Genomic DNA, 26,216 nt, shown 5'->3' with positions numbered 1-26,216 from the left:
TGTCGAACTGTTCAAGACCGGTGGCGACCTACTGATAAGGAGATAGATTAGCAGAATATGCCTAGAGGAATGCATACCCAACGATTGAAACCTCAGTCTACTATGTGCAGTTCTATGGGAGCTATATGATGACCTATACCGACAAATTTTTGGCGGAAATTTTTATACCATCAACGAAGAAAAAATACAAATTATCAGCTATTTCGGTGAGATATTAAGGCCACAACCTTCAAAATACCGAATAGCGGGAGGTGCCGTTTTATGGGGGCTATATGGAGACAAAGACCTATACCGTCAAATTTCAGGTGGAAAATTTTATACCCCCAACGAAGACTAAGTAACAAATTTCAGTCGTTTCGGTGGAATATTGAGACCAAAACCTTGAAAATACCAAAAATCGGAAGGTACCGTTCTATAAAGGCTATATGAAGACGTGAACCTATACCGTCAGATTTCAGGTGGAAAATTTTTCTACCCCCAACGAAGCCATTCAGTTTTTTTATTTTTCTCAAAAACTGTAAGACCCATCAGAAAACAAGTAAAGTAAAAATTAGGTTTCAAAACTGTCTACAAGAATGATCTTTATTGCTTTTCAGTTTCCATTTTTGAGATATCGTGATGTAAGCGCCAAATTACAAAGAAGTAAGAACATCATGTAACGGACCGGTTAAAATAACAGCTTTTCATAAGCTTTCAAACGATACCCACTTTGCAGTAATCGGTTCAGTAGAATCGGTTCTAACCCGGTTTTAAATCTGGCCTTTCGTGTCAAATAACCGGCGAACCGGAAAATTATTCAAATCCGTAATCTGCGCAACAAACCATAACTTTTACAAAAATTAAAAAAAATTCTAGAGTCATTCAGAGTTCTGTTAACAACTTTTGACAACAAACATAACAATCAGGTGGGCTTTGTGTCCAACTGTATAACCTGTGGCCTTTCGATTACAAATGTGGGTTAAATTAGCTCCAAACAAGCTAAGATTTCGTTGGAATTTTTTAAAAGATGGGTTCACTTTCGCTCTTCAAGGAATATGTGCGTATTTCCCCTATAAGAGCATATAAATGAATCGTTTTTTAGAACCGCTATATCTCAAGAATGGTTCCTTCTAGGAAAAAAATAATAAAGACCAAACTTGTAGGAATTTTTCTGTCTACAATATTTGACGTTTTCAAGAAAAAAAATCCGAAAACCTATAAAATCACTAAATTTTGATCAATGGGGACTTTTAGGACATTGCTTCTAATGGCAAACCCTAGCTCTCCACCAAAATTTTGCTTTGTGGGAGTTTTTGCTATTTATATCGGAAGTTGCCATTCTATGGGGGCTAAATGAAGACGCGGGTCGATATTTTTAATATCAAACATTCTAGGAGTAATAGAAACTTCTGTACCAAATTGGAAGACGGACAGACGGACATGGTTATAATGGTTATTGGGTATCCGACGAATATTTCGATTGTTACAAACGGAATGACAAATTTAATTGTACCCTCCATATTATGGTTGATGGTATAATAATATGAAAGCGGTCTTAGTTGTTCGTAATATGTGAAATGGTGCAGGATATAACAATTATTTGCAGTCGAATCCTATGATAGTATCAATTGTCCCAACTATACATTTTATACATACATACAATGGCCCGACTGTTAACAATTTCACTACCAGCTATGAATGAAGCATGATGGTCTGACGCAAAATGTCAAATCAATTTATTGACCTTGAACTTCATTCAATCTAAACACAACACTTCGCCGTCATGTTCTTTACACGCCTTGTGTTTATTGCTGTCGTTTCCTGACATACATACATACACTTATACAAAGTTCCAAAGAAAACTATTTTTTTAGTCGAACGAAAGAAGAAATTAGGGCAGTTTTATTGCCAGTGTGTGAAGTTATTAACACAGGACTATGTCAACATATTTCCATATTTCCGTTGCTGCTTTAGTACTTCAGCGACGATTTTTGTGATATAAATACGGGACGGCGCCATTCATTGAGAAAATAATTTATTTATTCTGTGGTAAAAGCAAATTCGCATTTGTGATACTTAGGCATGCAGCCAGGCATACAATGAAGCGGAAGGATATTTGTTTTCCCTTTTAAGTGCTCTTTGTGAAATGTGGGCGTTAAATAACTGTGGTTCATGTTACACATCAATTTAAAGTATCTACCCAGCAAAAAATTTGGTAAGTACATGTCATTACTTCATGTATTACCGAGTAATGAGTGCTCATTACACTCCGCATTATCAAGCAGTACATATATAATGGCTTACACATAACTACTTACTACTTACTTACTGAGTAATGAGTACGATGGCACAGAGCTAGTGTGTCTGACTACAAATCCTAGGGTTGTGTGTTCAAAGCTCACCGTCGGCATGGGATTTTTTTAAACAAAATTACGAAGAAATGTTGATGTAAATAGATGTGTTTAAACAACCATTACTGTTCGTACGAGTGGCCAAGTGTGTAGTGTGTTTGGCTACAAATCAGAAGTTCATGTGTTCAAAACCAATAAAGACCGAAAGACAAAAAAATTAAAAAAAAAAAAACAAAAAAGTGGTGTTGAATTGGAATATATTTTCACCTAACTGTTCTAAAAATAGAACATATGTTTTTTAGCTGTTTTTGCGATTACCGGTATGTGGTTAAATATGTACTTAAAAAGCATATTTAGGGAAGTACTTCCTTCCTATGACATCCCCATGTAAAAATAATGACTTTTACGGTCAATTTGTAAGTAGTTACAACAGGCAACATTTACGGAATAAAGTCATTACTTGGTAATCACTTTTTTTGCTGGGTAGAGACTACCCTCATTACAAACCTCCTTTCCCACCCATTATTTTAACAAGGGCATGTCGCGCGAAATATCTGGTTATTTTGTAACCACTGAAATAAGTAGTCGGAATCTACTCAGTATCTACTTATTTCAGTGATTACAATCTACCTTTTTCAGTGGTTACAAAAAACCAGATATTTCGCGCGGCATGCCCTTGTTAAAATAATGGTCTTAACTCCTTTCTTGTAGAAGGAAGACAGGATGCTCAGGTTCCAGTCGACGGGTAAGCGTTTTTCCTGCCAGATGGTGCTAACTAGCTAATGTATACACCTTATCAGCGTGTCGCCTCCGGTTTTGAACAGCTCAGCTGGTAGGCCATCAGCTCCTGCTGCCTTATTATTCTTCAGCTGGTTTATTGCTGTCTTTACCTCATTTTGGCTGGTCGGTATACATTCAATACCATTTTCTTGGATTGTATATGTGGTATCTTCGTCCTCTTCGCTACTATTGGATACCAATAGTTTGGAAAAATAATCTTTCTATATCCTAAGCACACTATGGGCCATTATTATATGTGTTCTTTTACTATTTACTATCTGATGGATTTGAAAACGCAAAACAAACCAATTTGGAGGCATTAAAATATAAGTTTCACATTGAGAGTTAATGCCAAGATGCTCCTCTTTGAAATTGAATCATCACTTTTAATTTTAAGTTAACCGGAACGCTATAAATATGTTCGTTAAATCGAAACTTTAACAAAAGAAAACTCATAATAATGGGGGTATATGTATATGTTATCAAATTACCTTCATAGTTTTTACAGGAGGATGTGCCTAAACCAGCTATGCTCGCCCATATACGTTATCGGATGTACAACAACAACACACTCTCTCATCAATCTCATCTGTCATTGGTTACCAAAGAAAGACATTCTCAGAGAGGATAATGCATAAAATATTTGAGCACCACTGGCCTTATTGGTAGAATTTTTGGACTTCATTCTGGCTCCTTTACAATTCACACTTCCGCTATTCCATTTCTCTCTTTTCCTGCGAAAAACACATTTCTTCTCTCTTCTTTTCTCCCGATACCTCTCTCATGCGCTACTGATTGTAGGGTACACAGAAAAAATGGACAAGGATTTGATAAACAAATTCAAATGGCCTTGTACTTTTCAAGTACATCTGCCAATGCGTAAACTGCACCTTCTCTATAAAGAATGCTAACATTGCAGGTGCAGATTTGCAGATCATGGTCCTTAAAACGTTTCGGGGCTCGTCAACTTTAAAGGGGTTTCTTTTCCTATTTCCTGTGTTTGTTCATAGTTAAATTTTTTTCTTGGGGTAGGTTACCAATCCTACTCCCAAACCCAAGGTTTTAAAGTTCTTATGGGTGAAAGCGCAGCACATGTTAGTTCACTACCTTTAACGATTGTGGAAGGCAGCTCCCCAGTTGACACCACGGAGAGGTCAGTGTCCATTTGACATGAAAGAGGGACCAATATACATAAGTCCTGGGCTTGGCATGTTAAAGCCGGCCAGAGCCGTTGCTTGGTGTCTTTCATCCCCTAAGTCGCCCAACAATTTCGTTAACTTGATGATAAGTAGCCTGAAACAGATCTTCGAATTACTATATAAAAGTCGATAAAGTCTTAAAGTATTGCTACTTTATTCAACTTATAAATAAATATATATAAATATTTTTTTTGGAAATTAGAGATGCCTGTGAAAATACAACTTTCTATACTACATTTGTACATATTTACAATTTGTTAAGAATCGTCATAAAATTATTATTGCTCATAGAAAGAAACACGGTTAACAAAAATACACACAAACTCAATGTCGTGAATGTGTGTTAATTTATTTTGATTTAAAAATATAGTTCAGCTTTGCTGTAAACATGTCATGTTACGATTACATCAGTTGAGAAAACACCAACAACAATAGCCACACTACAATTATTCCAGTAAAATTTCAATTTATTTATTTAAATTACAAAATAAAAACAAAAACAACACGAATGGATGGATGGGTGGATATGAGTTAACACAAAATATATTTGAATTGAATTATTATTGAAAACTAATGGGTAGAACAATAACAATAATAACAATTAAGTGTTACATTTGCTACCCACAGAGAACTGAATAAATAAATTTAAAATATTTACCGGTAAGTGGAAGTGAAATTTAACAATACGAGAAATCTCCACATTGTGGTAGGCAATACATAGTGTTCAAATTAATAACAATTTGAGATCATTTTGGGGTTATTGATTTTGTAAACAAGTAAGAAAGTATCAGTCGGCTTTGCCGACAGAGATATACCCTCAGCCACTGACCAAAAATAAATAAGTAATACAATAATTATGCCGTATATAAAATATATTGATTTTGTATCACGAGCAAACTTCTGGTTAATAAATAACTCAAAATATTAAATTACGTTAAACTAACTTTTAGTATGTACCGGGAGGTTTTGGGCCATTATTTCTGGAAAACAAGTAAAAAAGTATCAGTCGGCTTTGTCGACAGAGATATACCCTCAGTCTGTGTATATTGAAACAATCTTTTTCCAAAATATGTATGTATTTAGGGGGTTTTAAAAATTTTGGGCGTTTGAACAGACAAAAATTTTGATTAGGATTAAAGATCAAAAATTTTGCGGAGGAGATACTAAAAGGAATGGATCGACATTGACCGTTATAGAAGTGGATCTCCAGCCGCAACATATGGTGCCACAGGGGGTTTTTACACTCATCGGTCTGTTTGCTCAAGAAGTATGGACTTGCCCCTAAAAAAACTTTTACCATCGTAAATGAGGCAGCGAATGCAAGTTGCTTCAACAAAAATCAAAGTGATTCGATATCAGGTCTTAAAGTGAACTTATCCGAAATTTTGTGTAGGAGGTACCGGATGGAGTTGACAAATATAGTCCATATTTGAACCTGATTTATATCTGGTAGATATATTAGGATGTGTAAAGTATAGACCAATTCGGCCACTCCCTTCAAGAGTTACCGTACGAATATTTTTTCCGAACATTTTTGAACTTTTGTGTGCGAGGTACCTTAAGGAGTGGACCGATATGGCTTATCTTCAAACTTAAACTATGTTTGGACAAAATATTACTAAGACCATATTTTGGACCGAATCAGCAGATCCGTTCGAGAGTTATCTTGCGCTCCAACCACCTTACACGGTGTCATAGGGGTTTTTTGCAACTTTCATTCTATTTTCTCAGGAAGTATGGACTTGCCCCTAATGAAACTTGTACCGTCGTATGGAGGGCAGTGAATACAACTTGGTAAAATAAAAATCAAAGCGATTCGAGAGATGGCCCTAAACTGAATTTTTCCGAAATTTTGTGTGGGAGGTACCCGAAGGAGTGCACCTATTGAGACCATATTGGAACCTCATATTACTCTGGTAGAAAGTTTACACTATACAAAGTATGGACCAAATCGGTCACTCCCTTCAAGAGTTATCTTGCGCACAAACTTTCCGAACATTTTCGAACTTTTGTGGGGAGGTACCGGAAGGAGTGGACCGATGTAGCTCATCTTCGAACTTAAACTAAGTTTGGGCAAAATATTACGAAAGCCAAAATTTGAACCGAATCGGTTCATCCGTTCGAGAGTTATCGTGCGCTCCAGCCAGCAGGACAGACAGACGGACGGACATGGCTAGATCGACTCCAAATTGTCTGAAACACATTTCGTCCAAACATACTTGGGGTCTAAAACCATTATTTCGATGAGGCACATTTTCATCGTATCAAAGTGTATATACCCTCCTTAGCCTAAAGGCTGAGGGTATAAAAATATACCGTTGTAAATGGGCAGTAAGTACAACGTACTGAAAAAGAATCAACACAATTCGAGACGAGCTTTTTTTAAACATCACTTTTTCCAAATTTTGACTTGATTCCCAAACGCACCGATATTTTTCTTTACTTCTTCAATTGCCATGTATTGTGATATCATCATAAATTTGGCCTTTCCTTCGGAGTTTTGGCCTTCCTCTGGGGCGTACACCGTCAAGTGGCTCGTATTCATATGCCTATCGGGAAGGGGCATCTTTATCCATCCTGCTGACATGGTCCAGCCAACACAATCGATGGAACTCGATACGTTTTACTATATCGGTGTCGGTGGGCTGGTACAACTCGTGGTTCATACGACGGCGATATTCGCCTTCAACGTATATTGGTCCATAAATCTTTCTTTTCTCCCAAACACGCCAAGGCAGAACCTAATCTGCTTTCGCAAGTACCCATGCTTCATATCCATACATAAGTACGGGTAGTATCAGTCTAATTTTCGTTTGACGAAAATAACATCTGTTTGCAATATTATTCTTCTCTTTATATCGAAACTGATGTTGTTTTATTTATTACAGTCTCTGAGTCTACTGGACGCCTTCTTGACATCATAAACTTGGCCTTACTGTCACACGATAGTCTGTCAGCTTGTCTGAAACGCCGATTGGCATTGAATGTATCGGAAAGGTTCTTTCTATTGTGACTACTGATTTCCTGTCAGTTAATGTTATTCTGACGTGGCTTTGACCTTATTGCGATATCGAAGGCGGCTTTATATTATATAATTGTGGGTTCTCTTGAAATTGCCATCAAATGAAAATTTCCCAGTTCTACCCGATTATTCCATTGACAACAGTTTTTAGCCCTTCACACAATACACCCGACAGCACTTTATATGTGACGGATAGAAGACTTATGACTCTGTAGTGTAACGTGACAATGCTATCACGTACATACATAGTACAACAACACAATACCGGCTACCACCCAATACACTGCAGACATTCTGAACAGCCATTCAATAGGCAGCAGCCACTAGATTACATTTGTCTACCTGTTGGGTATTAACATGTAACGCAACGGAGAATTCAATTCCAGTGTAATTTTGCCGTAGCCATTATGACGCGCACTGCGAATAATTCTCATTCACTCTGTACTCCTGGCCACTAAAGTATTCCAGAATTGCTTGAGAGTGGCGGAGCTTACTACTGCAGGGGGTTCGCTACACCGGTTGGAACAAAAGACTGTTCTAAATCCGTCACCTTACATTTCGGTGCTAATACCTTTTGAGGGCTACCCATTTAGTTGTGGTAGCTGATACATACACAGGGCTTTCGAGTCAGGTGTTCCCCAGGGCCTTCGGGTCAGCAGTTCCACATGGCCTTCGGGTCAGCTGTTCCACTGGGCCTTCGGGTCAGCAGTTCCACAGGGCATTCGTGCCAGCTGTTCCGTAGTTAGAAACCAGTAGCGCATGTTAGGAAATAGACCATAACACTAGACTAATACGAACCCGTCGTGTTTCCGAGCATCAACAGCCGAACCCATCGTGTTCCCGATCATCTGCAGCCAAACACCGAAAACCTCGTCTTCCCGATCATCTGCAGCCGAACACCGAATTCATCATATTCCCGATCATCTACAGCCGAACACTGAATACATCATCTTCCCGATCATCTATAGCCGAACACCGAATACATCGTCATCCCGAGCAACTGCAACCGAACACCGAATTCATCGCGTTCCCGAACATCAACAGCCGAACGCATCGTGTTCCCGAACATCAACAGCTAAACGTCGAATCCATCGTCTTCCCTATCATCTGCAGCCGAACGCTGAAAATATCGTGTTCTGCAGCTGAACAGCGAATTCATCATCTTCCCGATCATCTACAGCCGAACACCGAATACATCGTCATCCCGATCATTTACAGCCGAACACTGAATACATCGTCATCCCGAGCATCTGCAGTCGAAAACCGAATTCATCGTCTTCCCAATCATATTCGTCTTCCCGATCATCTACAGCCGAACACAAACAACACCGTTTCCCTCGAAGAAGAACCCGCTAATTCAACACGAGCTCCTCAGCTGTCAAACCCCAGCGAGTTTGCAAAATCCTTACGCTAACTTTTAATCCAAATATATATGCATTGAATTCATTCTTATCACATCTAAACACAAGTTGCTTGTAAATTAGTATTTAATCAATAAATCCCCGATTTAGCCCCCAGGAAAGGGAGAATACTAGTCTTTTCATTTCGTAAGGTTTAGTGGGTCCTTACGGAGACCCTGGACTCGACTGAACCCCAGCCGACGAGAAAACCACATTACAGTAGTTGGCACAAACAACAAACGTTTATTGTGTACGGGACCTAGCAGGCTGAGGTTCCAGCCGTTGGGCATGCATTCCTCCAGCCAAATTTTGCTAATCAACTTATATATACTCCTTATAAATATGCCGCTACCGGTCTTGACCAGTTCGGCTGGCAGCCCATCAGTTCCTACTGCCTTAATGTTCTTCATCCGATTAATTGCTGTCTTGAACTCACTTTGTCCAGTTGGCAAATAATACCTTCATTTGGGATTGGTTCTGGGGTATCTTCATCGCCGCCCACATTCGATATCAAAACCTTGATGAATTTCTCGTTTCAGATCCTTCCCTTTATCATTTCTTCTGAAAATGTGCTTCCACCATACCTTTCAGTCTGGTGTTTTATATTCTGGAAATATTTTCGGTCCAGAGAATTAATTACTCTGATAATACATTCTGACTCCTGAGCATCTCGAGTTTCTCACGCTCACCCCTTTCTTCTTTCTCCAGGAAATACCCTTTGCTCTCTCCTCTTCTCTCGATATTTTTCCTTGGCGCTTCGTGTTGCTACTGACAGCAGGGTTGCTCTCTATGCCGTTATCTTCTCTTTAGTAGCTATACGACACTCCTGATCGTATAATGGAATTTTAGGTAGCGGTTTTTGGTACCAAAATATAGGTTTTGCCGCGCTTCTACATAATCGGGACAAGGAGTGCCGTGCACATGCTGGAAGTGCTATATAATGTGCGTGGAGGTTCTCGACCATCAGCTTCCTTCCGCCTTGTGTTAAGTCGCACTTTTGCCGCAACATTAAGTCGAGTACGTACCTTGGCTGCTAAAAGAAAAAAGTCCGAATCATTGTTCGCTTCTCGAATCGATCGGAAATCTAACACACGGGAAGAATGTTATCCATCTATAACATGGTTTCTGATTTTCCCATCGGAGGCCATCCACGTGGCCTTATGTATGTATGCTGACTACCATGTTTTTATCGCTTCCAATTCGATTAGTCTCATTCCGTTATCGGATGTTACATCATGAAGGCTGAACTTGCCGACCGTGTGTCCACAGCTGTTTCTCTCCCAATTTTAACATTAAATTCTACTAGAACAATCTTATTGTCTTGGCCAGGGCAGCGGATACATGCTCGCTCTAGGTCAGTGATGCGCTCAAATATTTAATGCATTATCCTCTCTGAGAGTGTCTTTCTTTGGTAACTTATGGCAGATAAGATCGAAGAGAGAGTATGTTGTTGTACATCCGATAACGTATGTATATGGGCGAGCATAGCTGCTCAAGGCGCTCGTAGAATATATCTTTGGACTGTTCTTTCTGTCTTTCTTTAAGGTCGGGGGATGGGCGCAGCTGAGACTGATGTAAAATTTTATAGACAATTCTGAAAGAAAATTATGAGTATATGTTCACCATATAATGGTACCTCCCGATTTTCAGTATTTTTAAGGTTTTATCCACATATGATACCGAAATAGCTGAAATTTGGGCTATAAAACTTTCTCCTAGAAATTTGTCAGTACCTCCCCATTGTCGACATTTTTAAGATTTTAGCATCATTATCACACCGGAATGGCTGAATTTTGATATTTAGCCTTCTTTTCCCCAGAAATTTGTCAGTACAGGACCACGTTCTAATATACATAGTTCTGATTTTCGAAAATGGTTTTAACCTCATTATCACACCAAAATGGCTGAAATTTGGTTTTAGTACTTCCTCTTTTTGGTTAAAAAATATTCTTCTTGAAATTCCTTCAGATTTTCGTATATAGTCTTGTTTGGTATATAGTCTTGTTTTGGGCTATAAAACTTTATCAAAAAAAAAAAAAATCGGTACAGGTCCACGTTTTAATATAACCCCATTCTCATTTCTATATTTTATTATAAATCTATAAAAGTAAATAATTATATAATATATCCTTAATAACTTATTTTTTCTCCCTCCTCAAAAGGAACCCTATTATGGTGTACATTATACAATTCCTTTTAACGGTAATTCAAAACATTCAGTTTAACCCATATCAAGGGACAATTAAAGTGTGGTCAACAAAGTCAGTGGGTTTGGGTGACTTTGGAAGGCATTGAAAATTATTATTGCATGGTTAAGAGTAACAGTAAATAACTAATGGAATGGAAAAGTAAAAAACAAAACCCTAAACAAAACAACGAAGAAAAAAACACTAAACAAATAAAATAGTGAAAAAGAAACACAATATCAACAAAACAAAATACTACAAACACAATAATAATAATAATATCTACACACAAATATATCGACAATGTTTACATTTTGTCTGTTTGTGGGCGCATGGTTTTTTCCCCGATTGGTATCAACCGGCTGGCAGCTTGACTGGGTTACTCATTTCACACATACCCACTCTGGAACGGTAGCACTAAATGCGAATGTGTGCGAACAAACATTTTAACAGGGGCGGACCAAGGAAATCGATAAGATTTATTTGAGATTTTTATAGAGTGTGGCCTTTTACAGTGTTACCACAAATATATCTATCTTAAACACCCTCAATATTCGTAAGCGTGACATAGTGTTTAGTAAGTTCGCATGTTCAACCCCAGCAGCACGCAAAGTCAATGACTTCTTTAGATTGTTTTTCGACTTTTAGTAGCCATGTAGTAACTATGTACTTGTTTGGTGCGACATGCCCTTATAAAAATAGGTTGATTTGTCAGTTGTAACGCCCAGTCAAAATAGACATTGAAATAGCAAAAAATCACACAAAGCTAAATTTTGGTGGAGAGCTATGGTTTGTGGGTGACGTAGGTGATGGAAGATACCAAGGAACGGTCCTTTTTATCTTGGTCCCTCTTTCATCTCAAGTGGACACTGACTTCCCCGTGATGTCACCTGGGGAACTGCCTTTAACACCCGTTAAAGGCACACGCAGAGAAAAAATATTTTTCGGTTTTGTTGGAACAAAAATATCTATTTTGGTTCCAAAAATGTGTTTGTTTTGTACAAACATTGTAATCCAAATCCAAAAATACCATCTTTTGTTCCGAACATAGAAAACAAAAACAACTTTCGAATTTCCGCAATATTGTAAAAATCGTTAACAATACCGATTGTAGGAACAATCATAATCTAAATTTTTTACAAAACATATTGTCAGCCCTGAAAACCAGATACTAAATTTTTTGATTTGAGTGTATATACTTCTCATATACACTTTACACACAACTTTGATATAAATATCGCGTATAATATTACGAGCATTGATGAACGCAATACATGTGGCCTGTTCCCGTACTTTATAAAGTGGTAAAAGTAGTAAAAGTTGTAAAAGTCGTAAACGATTTTCATATAAATTTTGTGTACGGGAACGCAAAATGTGTAAAAGTGGTAAAAATTGTAAAAACTTTTTAGTTCTGGAACAGAGCTATGGTTTGCTACTTTAGCTGACAACAAAGACAAACAAAAAGCCACAAGCAGCCACCACAACATAAGGAATAATTAAACACCATAACAAACATGAAAAGGAAAGGAGAATGAAATAAAGAAGAATAATGAAACAAAACAGAAACAAATAAAACCGAGAGTCTCATTGTTGGTATACATACACACAAAAACAAAGATAAAGGCAGCATGTCATACAAACACCACAACTCACCAAAATTGTTTTTTCAACACGGCATCGAATAGCGAGAGAAGAGAAACAAATTTTCGAAGAAAAGAGAGAAATATTGTTCAGTTGACACAAACTATTTTTGGATATGACAGAAACGATTGTTGGATTCACAATACTACATAAGGAATCCAACAATATGTTAACAATACATATTTTGCTCTTGGAATATTGTTGGATCAAACATATTTTTTTCTCTGCGTGCAGTGAGCTAACATGTGCCGTGCGTTCACCCATAAGAACGTTAAAAACTTGGGTTTGGGCGTCGTAACCCTCCTCTAGAAAAAACAGCCTACTATGAAAACACGAAAGGAAAGAAAAACAAACCGCTCTAAAGTTGACAAACCCCGCAAACGTTTTAATGACCATGATCTGCGAATCTGCACCTGGAATGTTCGCACTCTTTATAGGGAAGGTGCAGTTTACGCATTGGCAGATGTACTTGAAAAGTACAAGGCCGACATTACTGCCATACAGGAAATACGATGGAACGGGAAAGGCGTCACAACAACACCTAAAGGTGACGCACTGTATTATAGCTGCCATGATTTGTAGTTGCGGATTAGTAGTTGGTCGGAGGTTAAAACATCTGGTCTCCAGCTTCACCCCAGTGAATGAAAGACTCGCTGCAATTCGATTAAAAGCAAAATTCTTTAACATCAGCTTTATTTGCGCTCATGCTTCCACTGAAGACAAGGACGAACAGACCAAAGATATATTTTACGAGCGCTTAGAAGAAACTTATGACCGTTGCCCTGCCCATGACATTAAAATTATACTAGGCGATTTCAATGCCAAAATTGGAAAGGAGAATATCTTTTGCCTAACAGTCGGGAAATTCAGTCTCCACAGTGAAACATCTGACAATGGTATGAGGCTGATAGACTTTGCAGAAACATGGTAGTTAGCAGTACCAGATTTAAGCATTTCGATATTCATAAGGGCACCTGGCTGTCGCCAGATCAAAGAACAAGAAATCAAATTGATCACGTTGTGATAGATGGAAGACATGCATCAAGCGTGTTGGATGTACGATCGTTCCGAGGTGCAAACATAGACTCGGACCACTACCTTGTTGCAGCAAAGATACGTACCAGATTAAACGTAGCAAACAAAGTGCGAACAGACACAATACGGAAGTTGGACATTGGTAAGCTGCAATCACAACAGATAGCCACAGCATATGCCACTCAACTGGCCCAACTGCTTAATCAAATCACTCCTCGTCCCGATAACATATCAGGACAATGGAAAAACATGCACACTCCATGCAAACAGCCGCAAAATCCATACTTGGATACCAGAGGCCTCCACCAAGGAATCCATGGTATGACCAGGAGTGTCGTGCTGCTACCGAAGAGAAAAATGCGGCATATAGGGCTACTCTACAATCAGTAGCAACGCGTAGCGCACGAGAGAGGTATCGGGAGAAAAGGAGGGAGGAGAAACGTCTTTTACGCAGGAAAAAGAGAGAGATGGAAAAGCGGGAGTGTGAACAAATCGAAATGTACAGGAAACAGAATGAAGTCCGAAAGTTCTACCAAAGAGTGAAGCATCAAACTGATGGCTTTGGTACAGGCACATCCTCCTGTAGAGACCAGCAAGGTCATTTGGTAACTGATACAGATAGTGTGCTAAGGATATGGAAAGAACATTTTTCCAAACTGTTGGTATAGCGAAGTCGATGAAGATACCACAGATCCAATCCCAGAAGTTGGTATTGAATGTATACCAACCGGCCAAGATGAGGTAAAGACAGCAATAAACCGGCTGATGAATAATAAGGCAGCAGGAGCTGATGGCCCACCAGCCGAGCTGTTTAAAACCGGAGGCGACACTCTGATAATGTGTATGCATCAGCTAGTTACCTCCATCTGACAGGAAGAACGCGTACCCGCCGATTGGAACCTGAGCATACTGTGTCCCGTCCATAAGAAAGGAGATAAGACTTTATGTTCCAACTATAGGGGCATAAGTCTTCTCCCTATTAGGGATACGCAGTGGAATGCAATAATCGGTTTTTCGATTATACGGTTTTCGTGAAAAACTTAAAACTCGATTTTCGGTTAGTCGATTATTTGAGAGTGTATTGAAAGTCGACTTTCGATTATTCGTTAACCGCCGAAAACCGATTATAATCGAATATAATCGACCATTTTCGTTGATGCGATCCATCATGTATGTATGTATACAAAAGTACCGTCCATTACGCGGTTTTAGCACACCCAATAGTCAACTACGACTAATAGTCGTCCACGATTAATAGTCGACTACGAATAATAATAGACTACGACTAATGGTCGACTGCGAATAATAGTTGACTCCGTCTTTCGAAAGTCGATTAAGAAAAATCGATTATCCGGTTTTCGCATAGTCAATAGTCGACTACGACTTTTAGAAATTTTGCGGCTAATAATCGATTAACCGAAATCGATTTTACGTATCCCTACTCCCTATTGCCTACAAGATAGTGTCAGGGATATTGTGCGAACGACTGAAGCCCATGGTCAAAGAAATAATTGGACCATACCAATGCGGCTTTAGACCTGGCAAGTCCACCATTGACCAGATATTTCGCCTGCGGCAAATCCTGGAGAAGACCCAAGAGATGCAGATCGACAGCCCGCTACGTTCAAAGGTATTCCAAGCCATGTCTGAATTTGGTATCCCCGCAAAGCTCATTCGGCTTTGTAAAATGACTCTAACTGGCACAAGATCTTCAGTTAAAGTAGGAAAGAACCTCTCCGAAGAGTTTTGTACCAAAAGAGGTTTCAGGCAAGGAGACAGCCCTTCGTGTGATCTTTTCAACATCCTGCTAGAAAAGGTTGTACGAGAGGCAAACGTCAAAAGAAGTGGCACAATCTACACCAATAGCCACATGTTACTTGCTTATGCTGATGATATAGACATCATGGGACGATCAGTAAAAGAAGTAATTGATACCTTTATGAAGATCGAAGGAGAATCTGCTAAAGTGGGTCTGGCGGTAAACGGCGAGAAGACCAAGTTAATGGTGTCGACGCGGAATGCGTCCATTGAGCTCGGACCAACTGTGGAAGTTGTTCCTATAATTTTGAGGTAGTAAAAGACTTCGTCTACCTCGGCACCTCCGTAAACACATCAAACGACATCAGTTGTGAAATAAAAAGAAGAATTGTATTGGCCAACAGATGCTACTTTGGCTTAAGTAAACACTTCAAAAACAAAGCCACAACACGTCAAACAAAAATAACGCTTTACAAAACACTGATACTACCCGTGCTGATGTATGGTTCCGAAGCCTGGGTACTTGCGCAAGCATATAAGGCAGTGCTTCTTGGCGTGTTTGAGAGAAAATTTCTTCGAAAGATCTACGGAACGATCTGCCTTGACGGTGAATATCGACGTCGTATGAACCACGAGCTGTATCTGCTATACAACGACATCAATATATTTAAACGTATCGAGATGCAGCGATTGCGTTGGCTAGGCCATATAATAAGAGTGAGCGATGATGAACCCGCTAAAAAGGCGTATAAATTCGAGCCACATGGCGTTGCACGCAGAATTGGCAGGCCAAAGAATAGATGGCCAAAGAATAGATGGCAATATATGAAGAGCGAAATTATACCGATCTTTTAAAAAATTCCAACGAAATCGGAGCGTGCTTAGGCCTCCATCAGACCATATGCTTTTTCACATGTATGACATCAGCTGTTCTGTAGTATTAGTATACCCAAAGTGACAACATACATGTGAAAAAGCAGATGGTCTGATGACGGCCTTAGTAGAGTTATTCCATGTTAGAGTCATTTTATGCAACAATAGCCCATTTAACCTACATGTGTAATCGAAAGCCCAACGGGAACGATTTTTTGTCAAAATATAGGGTTTGTTACGCTGATTACTGAAATGTATAATTTTCATGGGCGGCGAATACGGTTCGCGGGTTATTTGACCTGATCCACCTCATGATTTTCCTACGCGGCTTACGTGTGTAATTTGACACTTATATCACGATATCTCATGAATGGTGACTCCTATTGAAAAGTCATAACCCTGCGTTTACACATGACAGGACAGTTGAGTACATGTATTGATTGTCAAAACCCCAAAACTTGCCTGTGTGACGGAGGCGTCCAGACAACTGCAAAAACAGTTGTAGAATTATGAATGAAAATCATCGATTTATTTTTGTTTTCCGTTCAAATATTTCGTTTTTGTTTATGTTCTTTTGTTTTCAACACATTTCAATTATTATCTCTCTTATTTTTACAAAAAACAGCCGACAAATGTATGTATGCATGTGTTAGTAAATCAGAGTTGTATTTGTAGCGAAGGACTAACTTGTGTAAACGGCTAGTAGAGATCTTTCTTGAAGACAATTATTAAGCCTACAACTTTTACTTCAGTCGATTTCTGATAGGTTTTACCGTTTTAAGAAAAATTCAAAAAAAAGAGCTTTGACCCTGAATAACTTTGTTTGCACACAGGGTTCCAATGGGGACTTTTAGGCCGTTATTTATAATGCAAACCCTACCAAAAATTCAGCTTTGTGGGAATTTTTGCTATTTCCCCCAATACTACCAATAAAATACTATAAGATTTCGTGCATAGCAACTTTATGAGTATTGGGCAAGCTCCTGCATACATTCAAGTGATTTGTAAAGTAAAATAGTTCCATATTCCGTCCCTGTTTGCTATCCATACTCCCATATGATGATGTTCATGTTGATGTTGGTGATTAGACCATAGAGCAAACAACAAACAATTGATTGTGTGTTACAAACAAACATTTTTTTATTGGGTTCGTGTGACACATTCACTCAATTGTCCGCCGTCGGTTGGTTAACTGAATGAATGAATTTGGTCGATGATAGTTAGAATTTTTATCCGTTTTTTAGTTTTACACTGCAGGTTCCGCAGTTAAGAAACTATTCTGCTAGACCGCGCCGACACACTCACACAGAGTCAAACATAACATTCAAACAAATAGAAAAAAAAACGTAAAAAATATAAATTCTGTAATCGACAGTTTGTTGAGAGAACTCATTTGGTGAAGACGCTTATTAAAAATGTGTCGCATTTAAGTGATGTGAAATAAATTGTTGGAAAAATATTAGAAAATATAAACAAAAACTCGCAATATGAGTAAAGTTTGAATTGAATGTTTCATTAAAAAATCAATTAAAATTATTTAAGATAATTAATAATAATTCAATGAATAAAAATTAAAAATAAACTAAAAACTCAAAATCAAAATATATAAAAGGTAATAATAAATAATTTATAATTTGAAGTGATTTAAAAAAAGTGTGACTATAAAATTTAAATATTAAAATAGATATTTAAATATCAATTAACCCAATTTCATGAAAATAAACAAAACCAATTATTATAATGCGGGCGTCCATGTGTAACCAGCTACTCACGAATCAAATTCCTATTAGAGAAAAAAAACAAAGTTAATCTTTCAAAATAAGTGAAATAATATTGAAAAGCCATATGAGCCGAGTAATCCATTACAATGTAATGTAAACAAGCTACCTTCTGCACTACCACATATTTCTTTAAAATTGTACAAGGGACAACTATTTATTCTAATCATTTAAAAAACGAGTCGCAAATCAATCTTCTTACCCATTATTTCACCAAGATCATGTCTCACCAAATAAGTAGTTATTCTATGGCCACTAAATGTCGACATAACTGGTGTTCACGCTTTTATTTTTTCGGCAGGTGGGTTGAAATATGCGAACATCTGATTTGTAGCCAAACACAATGTGCCACTTCATAGGAACATTAAGGAGTATTTAAGCGCTTACATGTGCCCCACCAACTCTTCGTAATTTTACGGTTTTGTAGTCGGACACACACGTAGTAAGGAGGAAAGTAAGTAGTTTTTAAGAAATAGCCCATTATTTTTTAAATTCACTTTGGCAGTTTTGTTGAGATGTTTGTTTTACTTACTATTTGTAAGTCAAGCCCAGCAAAATCTTCGATGCCAAGGATGCTATTGAATCATGGGTGCAAGTGATCTGGCATGTCATCTTTTTAGCATTTTCACTCATGAATTTTATATGAGCGTGACCACCATAAGATGACATTCATTTTCGGATCTTATACCCTCAGCATTTATGCGAACGAGGGTATATACACTTTCATACGGGCATAATGTGCCTCAGCGAAATAATGGTTTTAGACCCCAAGTATGTTTGGAAGAAACCCGTTTCTTGAAAATGTTTGGTCTAAACAGGAAGTGACTAGAGCAAATATTGTAGACAGAAAAAATCTCTACAAGTTGGGCCTTCATAATTTTTTCTTAGAAGGAACCGTTCCTGGGATATAGTGGTTCAAAAAAAAAAAAAAAACACATTTGTATACCCTTATAAGGGAAATACGGACATATTCAAGTGAACCGGCTGCAATAACCAGAGTAGCCGCAAAAAATATATTCCTTGAAGAGCGAAATTATACCTAACTTTTAAAAAAATGACAAAAAAATCGGAGCGTGTTTAGCACGAGTTATTCCATGTTTTTAGAAAAATAGCCTATTTAACCCACATGTGTAATCGAAAGCCAAACGGGAACGACCCCAACGAAAGCTCTGCGATTTTTTTTTATTTTTTTGTGAAAAGGTAGGGTTTGTTGAGCTGATTACCGAAATGTATAATTTTCAGGGGCGGTGGAACCGAAAGCCCAGATTTAAAACCGGGTTAGACCCGGTTCTACTGAAGTGGGTGTCGTTTGAAAGGTTATGGAAATACCTAATACAAGGCGTTGTTATTTTAACCGGTCCACCTCATGACGTTCTTACGCGACTTACTTCTTCACATGACACTTACATATATCACGATATCTCAAGAATGGTGACTCCTATTGAAAAGCCACGAAGATCATTCTTATAGACAATTGTTAAGCCTACAACTTTTACCATAGTTGATTACTGATAGGTCCTACCGTTTTAGAGAAAAATTAAAAAGACTGAATAAGGCCTCCAAAAATGACTTTTGAGCCTGAATAACCTTGTTTGCACACATGGGATCAATGGGGGCTTTTTGGACGTAACTTCGAATGGCAAACGTTCCCCCCCCCAAAATTAAGCTTTGTGGGAATTTTACCTGATAATGTAAACAACTTCTAATATGCATATTTTGAAAGTACATATTGAGACTACAAAAACCCTAGTTGGCTTTTGTCCTGTCAGATCCAGTTCGGATTTTATGACCTCATCTAAACCGGGCTAAAAATGTATTTTTTGCATTTTCGGGCCCTATCTCGGAAGCGGGTAGGAATTTGGCCTTAGAAGTAGTAGAACTTATCTGTAGACTGCGGAATCATATGCAAATACATATATGGTTAGTATGGTCGTAGAGAAAATCTGATTAGACAGAAACTCGTTTTATCACAAAAGAAAACTAATTAGGCCCAGCAATTTTTGCATATTTTGCATATCGTGCATACTTTGACATATTTTTACATATTTGCATAAAATGAGCATATGCAAAACCATATGCAAAAATATTAACAAGGATTTGTGGTCTAAAACTCTCACCGAAATAGCTGAAATGTGGTATAAAGTTTTCGTTAGGGGTATGCAACTTTACACCTGAAATTTGTCCGCATGGGTCCACGTCTTCATATAGCCCCCATAGAACGGTACCTCCCGATTTCCGATATTTTAAAGATTGTAGCCTCAACATCCCACTTAAATGGTTGACATTTTGTATAAAGTCTTCGTTGGGAGTATAAAACTTTCCACCTGAAAATTGTCAGTATAGGCCCACGTCTTCATATAGCCCCCATAGAACGATACCTCCCGATTTTCGGTATTTTGAATATTCCACCGAAATGATTGAAATTTGGTATTAAGTCTTCGTTGGGGGTATACAACTTTCCACCTGAAATTTGTCGGTACAGGTCCACGTCTTCATATAGCCCCTATAGAACGGTACCTCCGGTATCTGGTATTTAGAAGGTTATGGCCTCAATATCCCTCCGAAATGGGTGAAATTTGGTATTAAGTCTTCCTTGGGGGTATAAAACTTTAAACCTGAAAATTTTCGGTATAGATTCACGTCTTCATATAGCCCCCATAGAACGGTACCTCCGCATTTCTGGTATTTTGAAGGTTGTGACCCCCTCCGAAATGGGTGAAATTTGGTATTAAATCTTCCTTGGGGGTATAAAACTTTCCACCACAAATTTGTCGGCATAGGTCCACGTCTTCATATAACCCCGATAGTACGGTTCCTCCCGATATCCGGTATTTTGAAGGTTGTGGCCTCAATATCCCGCCAAAATGACTGAAATTTGGTATTAAGTCTTCCTTGGGGGTAAACAACTTTCCACCTAAAATTTGTCCGTTTAGGTTCAGTCCTTCACCATGAACGACACTTCCCGATTTTCGGTGTTTTGAAGGTTGAGGCTGTGGTTATACATTTCTCTATTTTATTGACTTGTCTGAAAAGAATTTTAAAAAGAAAAATTGTACTTACAAACATATTTGTACCTATAACACTGTGCAACACGAAAATTCTTAACCATATTCTGACACTGCAGCGTGATAGAAGCCCAAAAAAGAGAGAACATGTGTCTTGGCGTTTTTTCGCATCTCATCAACTTTCGCGTTTATAGGTCTACAAAGGTTTGAGGCTTTGATGTAAAAAGAGTCATTTAGTCAGGACTATATCTTCCAAACCGTTAGGAAATTTTAATTTATCTCAGAGGCAAAGTTGTAGCTCTTGTCTTAAAGAACAAAAATCGTGAACACATATAACCCATCAAACTTCATCTGCAAGGTCAAAATCGCCATGGTTAAATTTCTTTTAAAATTTTTTTTTCAAGTTTTGGTCTACAGACATTGATCCGATCAAATTTGAAGCAAACAAGCACTGCAAAAATGTACCTCAGATCTCAATAAACATCCTTCTAGAACATTCGAACTATGTATAAATAATTTTTATAGGTCTATTTATGGTTCTTAATGGTAAAAATTACAAAACACTTTTGAAAATATTAAATTTTTACACATTTTTCTCCGACTCTGATCGCCCAAAAATTAAGGATACAGTCAACCACAACAATTTACCTAAGATTTCAATAAACAACTTTCTAGAACATATGAAGATTCTAGGAATGATTCTCAGTGCTAGAATTCACGAACAATTAAATTATTTTTGCTCAGGTTTGGAAATAACCAACTGTAAAAAAAAACACAAGGAAATTTGAAAGGTTTGTTATTTACGGACCTGAACAGGAAAGAATGATCTAAAATAATCGAATTTTGAGCTTCAAGAATTGTTTCTAGATTTTTCATATGTTCTAGAAACTTGTTTATTGAAATCTAAGGTACATTTTTGTAGTTGACTGTATCCTTAATTTTTGGGCGGTTTGGTACCTTTGGACCAGAGTCGGAGAAAAAAGTATAAAAACTGAATATTTTCAAAAGTGTTTTGCTATTTTTATCATTAAGAACCGTTCATAGACATTTCACATGTTCCAGAAAGTTGTTTATTGATGCCTTTGCTACATTATTTTAGTTGGTTGTTTTCTTGAATATAGAACGGTTTAGTACCTGTGGACCAGAACCAGAAAACAGGATACAAACCACATTTGCTTTGCTATTTTGACCTTTAAGAACCGTCTATACAGAGTTCGTATATTCTAGAAAGATGTTTATTGATATCTGAGGTAAATTTTGTAGTTGCTTATTTGCTTCAAATTCAATCGGTTTGATACCTGTAGACCGAAACCCGAGAAATATTTTTAAAAGAAATTTTACCTTGGCCATTTCGACCCTGCAGATGAAGTTTGATGGATTATATGTGTTCACAATTTTTGTTCTTTAAGACAGAGCTACAACTTTGCCTCTGAAATAAATTCAAATTTCCCAACGGTTTGGAAGATATATACATCAAAGCCACAAACCTTTAGAGGCCTATAACCGCGAAAGTTGATGAGATAGGGAAAAACGGCGAGAACGTGTCTTCTCTTTTTTGGTGTTCTATAACACTGTGGAGTCAGAATATGGTTAATAAAACATGACTCAAAAAATTACACACAGTTTTATTGAAATATTTGTTGCCTAAGAAAATATGTAAAATGCATACATTTTTGCATATGCAAAATTTATGCATTTTTCATAATTTTGCATATGTCCTATGTTTCGATTGCAATTTAATCAGATGCCAAAAATATGCCTAGTCCCAAAATTTGACGTGAATCGGACCAAAAATAGGGGTTGAATAAAATTCCGCTGTCTACTTATCTGTTAAACAGACCACATAAAAAAACTCCATCTAGTACATTCAAGTCGATAAAATATAGAAAATTTTACATAATATCTGGAATTCTGGTCGTTATCAGCTAAACTATGTGTAGTTGAACAAGGTAACATTTTCCAAAAATCTTCTCAGCAATTCTTCAGAACATTCTGAAAGTCTAAAATGCTTATTTGATGTTGTTTCAGCTGTATTTTGCATCATGTCTTTTGTAACACGTATTTCAAGCACTGTTCACACCGACAGTTTATTCTCGCATTTGGAATTTCACCACATTATTAACATATTTACTAAATTGTCGTGATAGAGGCACTCACAATAATGGCATGTTCTGCGTATTACATTCCAGCGAATATTTGTCCAAAAAAAAAAAATATTAAGAAATATTTAAAATTTTTTGGAGATTATAAAATTTGAGGCAATAAATTTAGTTATTCGAGTCCATTATTTCTCCAAATATTTTATTCTTGTCCTTATCTACAAATTTGCTTCAGAGGTTTCAGAGATGTAGCCCAGAATTGCTTTAAGCCATGTTTAAATGGTGCCATAATAAATCCAAGCTGGATCTGACACAACAACTAGAGTTTTTGTCGTTTGGGTCTGTACTTTCAAAAAATTCTCATTTCAAAGAATACCTTAAAGATGTTGCACAGTGTTATTGTATTGGTTTTTTGGTCAGTAGCTGAGTGTATATCTCCGTCAACAATGCTGACTGTACTTTCTTACTTGTTTTTTATATTTATTAATTTCTCGTTGAAGTTGAGCTGAATGATCGAAGATTTTTTTTGCAAATAATAAAGGGAAGTCGAAGGGATTCATTCTGGCACAACCACCAAAAACCAAAATCTATTACAATTTACAAATTTTGTGACAATGGACTTACGGACGGACGGATTTACACACACAACTAGATATTTTATCTCGTCGAGATATTAAGATGGGTAGACCAAAAGAGGGTAGCACTAGACGTTGCATGATTTTTGGGCAAAACAATTTATAATACCCTCTCCACATTGTGGTATTAGTATACAATTGAGCTATTATTGTTGTTAGACTAAGGAAAAACAGCAATACAACTAAAGCCATGAAAATGTTAAATTGCATTACATCATCCAATTCCAAACAATTAGAATCAATCATCGCCATTCATAACAAATTGCCCAATCGATTTTGATAATGGATATGATACACAATCATTATGTTTATGGAAAAATTGATTACGAGTACTGAGTAACAGTTTATATAACATGGAGGATGGAAAAGTAAGTTTTATAAAAAACGAAATAAAAATTAAAAGAAATAATCAGACTATTAATTGAATTTTAAATAGCTGTACGCTTCAAGAAAAGCTAGTTTTATAAAGTGTGCATTAGTTCTTGCAAACCTTAGGGAATACACACAAACCTCATTAATTCCACTTATAATGTTTTTTTATATAAGAGGCAAATGTCAGGATAAAATGTAAATATGGTCAATAATTAAGGTGCATACATGTTTACATATGCATGTGTGTATATACAAATTAATAATAAAGACATGTTGAGACATGGCGTTTACTGCAAGTGTCCTTTGGGTAACATCAATCAACTTATAACTAGCGTTTCATTGCTAGGAAAAATATAGTGCACCGTGTCACAATAAATTAAGAGCAGTGGTATTTATGTATGTAAAGCTTTATTTGAAACGAAAATGCTGAAAAAAACTACGACTACCAATTAAGATGCCCGGTGAGTACACTCAGAGGTCATTAAAAGGGTATTTTTGGTCCCTTCTCCTATAAAATGTGATCGTATCGGATCAAAATATTCTACAAATTTGTTCGCCATAAATTTTTACTGATTAAGACTCAGAGTCAACGTCCGTTGTAGTCTAGTAGTTGTCTACTTGGTTTAGTGAGACTGACTGCGACAATTGCTAGTGGAATTATTGCCTTGTCAACCGTAGACTGAATTTCATCAGCCCTGCTTGTATTGGAATCAATGTAGTTTTGAGATATTTGTTTTGTTTTTAATTTATTCAGATCCATACGTCATTGAATTAATGAGGGAATGAAGGTCGACCATGGCATAGCCCTCCAGTAGCATGACAAGGACTTGACAGTTACGTCTATACAGCATTGAGACGCCCAGTTTTTCAATGAGGCTCCCTAACTGCAAATCTTGGTATACCGATAGCCATGCGCCAAGATTGTTACCCCTACCAACATAGACTTGCCGCAAGTAAACTTGCCTAATATAGATTGGGACTAACTGGTGTCTCTGTAATGGTACCTCCGATTCAAGATATGATAAAGGTTTTGACCATACGTTTTCCACATACATATATTTTTATACAATTCACCATAAAACAAGTAAAAAAGTATTAGTCAGCTTTGCTGACAGAGATATACCCTCAGCATGTGTATATTGAAACATTTTTTCCAAAAAACGTATGTATTTAGGGGGTTTTAAAAATTTTGGATGTATGAACCGACAAAAATGTTGATAAGGATTTTGCGGAGGAGATACTTAAAGGAATGGATCGACATTGACCATTATTTAAGTGGATCTCCAGCCGCTACATATGGTGCCATAGGGGTTTTTACACCCTTCGGGATGTATGCTCAAGAAGTATGGACTTGCCCCTGAAAAAAATTTTACCATCGTAATTGAGGCAGCGAATGCAAGTTGCAACAAAAATCAAAGTGATTCGATATCAGGTCTTAAAGTGAACTTATCCGAAATTTTGTGTGGGAGGTACCGGATGGAGTGGACAAATTTAGTACATATTTGAACCTGATCTATATCTGGTAGATATATTAGGATGTGTAAAGTATGGACCAATTCGGCCACTCCCTTCAAGAGTTACCTCACGAACAATTTTTGAACTTTTGTGGGGGAGGTACCTGAAGGAGTGGACCGATATGGCTTATCTTCGAACTTAAACTATGTTTGGACAAAATATTACGAAGGCCAAATTTTGGACCGAATCGGCAGATACGTTCGAGAGTTATCTTGCGCTCGAACCACCTCACACGGTGTCATAGGGTTTTATGCAACTTTGGGGCTATTTTCTCAGAAAGTGTGGACTTGCCTCTGATGAAACTTGTACCGTCGCATCAAAAATCAAAGCGATTCAAGAGCAGGTCCTAAACTGAACTTATCCCAAATTTTGTGTGGGAGGTACCCGAAGGAGTGGACCGATTGAGTCCATAATGGAAACTCATCTAAGTCTGGTAGACATTTCACGATTTGCAAAGTATGGACCCAATCGGTTACTCCCATGAAGAGTTATCGTACGTACAAATTTTCCGAACATTTTCGAACTATTGTGGTGGAGGTACCGGAAGGAGTGGACCGATGTAACCCATCTTCGAACTTAAACTAACAG

General features: G+C 37.5%; 1 protein-coding gene across 2 annotated transcripts in view; it reads left to right on the top strand.

Annotated features, from left to right (window-relative positions):
• Positions 1–1,889: 1,889 nt before the first annotated feature.
• LOC141389342 (acyl-CoA Delta-9 desaturase) overlaps positions 1,890–26,216 on the top strand; it is an 88,929-nt gene continuing 64,602 nt past the window's right edge. Inside the window, exon 1 of one of the 2 annotated variants that reach the window (XM_073960707.1) lies at positions 1,890–2,194. The gene's annotated coding sequence lies outside the window, so the exon portion shown is untranslated. Of the gene's footprint in view, positions 2,195–17,337; positions 17,837–26,216 lie in introns of those variants that run through there. The other variant, XM_073960706.1, reaches the window with a different exon arrangement.

Source organism: Musca autumnalis, unplaced genomic scaffold (genome assembly GCF_047663935.1).
Source record: "Musca autumnalis isolate F117 unplaced genomic scaffold, ASM4766393v1 scaffold_1, whole genome shotgun sequence".
Lineage (NCBI taxonomy): Eukaryota > Metazoa > Arthropoda > Insecta > Diptera > Muscidae > Musca > Musca autumnalis.
The sequence above is the reverse complement of the archived record's forward strand: the minus strand, read 5'-3'. Positions and strand labels throughout refer to the sequence as shown.